This window comes from Arachis stenosperma, chromosome 1 (genome assembly GCF_014773155.1).
Source record: "Arachis stenosperma cultivar V10309 chromosome 1, arast.V10309.gnm1.PFL2, whole genome shotgun sequence".
NCBI classification, from domain to species: domain Eukaryota; kingdom Viridiplantae; phylum Streptophyta; class Magnoliopsida; order Fabales; family Fabaceae; genus Arachis; species Arachis stenosperma.
The window spans coordinates 122959644-122962089 of NC_080377.1; the positions used below are offsets into that span (position 1 = coordinate 122959644).

General features: G+C 31.9%; 1 pseudogene; it reads right to left on the bottom strand.

Moving 5' to 3' along the window:
- Nucleotides 1-905: 905 nt before the first annotated feature.
- On the bottom strand, nucleotides 906-1576 carry LOC130933433 (inositol transporter 4-like; annotated as a pseudogene).
- Nucleotides 1577-2446: the final 870 nt, after the last annotated feature.

Genomic DNA, 2446 nt, shown 5'->3' on the forward strand with positions numbered 1-2446 from the left:
AACACACAAACTCATAGTAAATTCCAGAAAAGTGAATTTTAATTAAAAACTAATAAAAATATACTAAAAACTAACTAAATCCTACTAGAAACATACTAAAAACAATGCCAAAAAGCGTACAAATTATCCGCTCATCACTTATTATTGTTACAGTACTAGTATCACCCATATCACACTCAGGACTACCTTAACTATTCGGCTAATTTCTTTTTGAAATGGAGAAAGGAATGTGTTATTCCTTGGTATGGATAGTTTGAGTGTTTATTTTTTAATATAATGATAAGAAATATGAATTAGATTTTATAATAAAATTTGATCGATACACAAATATAACCCACAAATTTGGAATTTTAAAATAAAAAAATTATAAGCACAAACCTGACCCTCAGATTTGCGAATCTAACTCTCAGATTTTTTTTCCTTCTCTTCCACAATTTTGTGATACAGAACTCATCTCCATGATATAATAAAACACACATTCTTCTCTAATATTAAAAATAAAGAGTGTAATTATTCACCAAGTATCTTGACCACCTTTTCTCTTTTTATGGGAAAAAAATTTAAATAAATATAACATCGATCATCTTACTAATAAAATCACTCATACAGAAAAATGTCTTGGATTTTAGTCTCAGTTCACATTAGCAATGGCAATTATTAAGGGCGTTCTATGTTGTTATCACCTCATATTTTAAAAAATTTGAATTCATCAATTATTCGATTGAAATAAATATCTAGCAACAAATTAAATTATTCTTGTGCTTTGTTGTTATAATAAATGTGAATTTCCCTTTTGTTATAATGATTCTGAATAAACTTTTGGTATACATAACTTTGAATAATCTCCCTTTCAATCTCGTCCGCTTTGTAATTCTTTTGGATTTTTCTTAACTCCATTTTCTTCCCTAGTTGTACAACCACCTCGGTGACTCATGTAGGTTCAACATTAAAACGAACCGAACCACTGTTAAAAGTCCAGCCACCCCAAGTATCCAACACCCCATTCCAGGAGTCTGCACAAGTTAATCAAGATAGATAAGATGTGGACACATTATTTCTAATAGTTTAGTCAAATATTTTAAATGATCTAATAGTTTTTATTAGTTATTATCTAAGCAGATATACCTTGGTTGATAAGGTAGGAAAGGAATTAGCCAAAGATGATGAGGAGACCATTGATACAAATGAGAGCTCTTCTAATGGCAGCTGGAGAGGCTTCTGAGATGTAGAGAGGGAAAGTCATGGAAGCTATGCCAACTCCAAAACCAACCAAAATTCTTCCAACAATGAAGACCCAAGGAGCTTAGGCTATAGCCATGACTATTGTGCCAAAAAATAAAACAATATCAGCCCCCAAGATAGAGATCTTTCAGCCGAGCCTGTCGTTCATCCATTCACCAACTACACCACCAATGATGGCTCCCGTTACATCCATACATATAATGACTTCCTGTAACTATAATTTCTTATCAACTTCTACAAAATCCTCATGAATATAAATCAAGGCTCATGAGATAACACCGGTGTTGTAGCCAAAGAGGAGACCTCCAATTTTGACAGATAGAGTAAGGCGCATGACGTAGGGCGAACTGGTTGCTCTTTTCCAGAATTCCGTGAACTCTTACTTATTTGCTGCCTCCGGCTCTCCTTCCATTCTTATTGATCAACTTAATTTAATGTCAACCCTATTGATGATTTCTAGCTTACCTCTACCACTTGCACTCCAAGCTGAAAATATTATTATTCCATCAATCATAAATCAATTGTTATTGTTTATTGATGCATGCAATTAATCTCATGCATTTTATAACATCATGCAGACTTCCAATTATAAAGTGAAATTTGATCTCAACGATAATTAATCAATAATGTCTACTCTTTTTTATCCAAATCTTAACACCTTACCAGAAAGGTAATTATTATTGTTCCTAATTAACCATGTAAAGTTGCGATTACAAAATCAGAAATGCTTAGGAATATATCCTATATATCATTATTATTTATTAAAAGAAAAAGTACGATCCAAAAAATAATTGAGATAAATTAAATAGACGAAACATGTTACATACTTGTACTACAGAAAAAACAGACAGAAAATGAGCTTTGTTATGGAAACCACACCACTCTAATGTTAAACTTTCATTGTATCTCTCTAATTTGTGTATTTGAGATCGATCTTATGTAGAATGAAGGAGTCGCAGAAGGTCCCTCAGATTAGTTGTGTGGTGAGAATATATAATATGACCTCAAAAAACTACGAATATATAAGAAATTATTGGTACATACATCTATATATGGGACTGTTGTGGTGATTTTCAGTATACATCTATAACACCCTACCACACAAAGCCTTATGCTTAAGTCTTAAGACAGAGGTGGTGAGGTATTACGACCTCTAAAAGTATAATTATATATATAATATAGTGAAAAAAATTTATAACTAGGA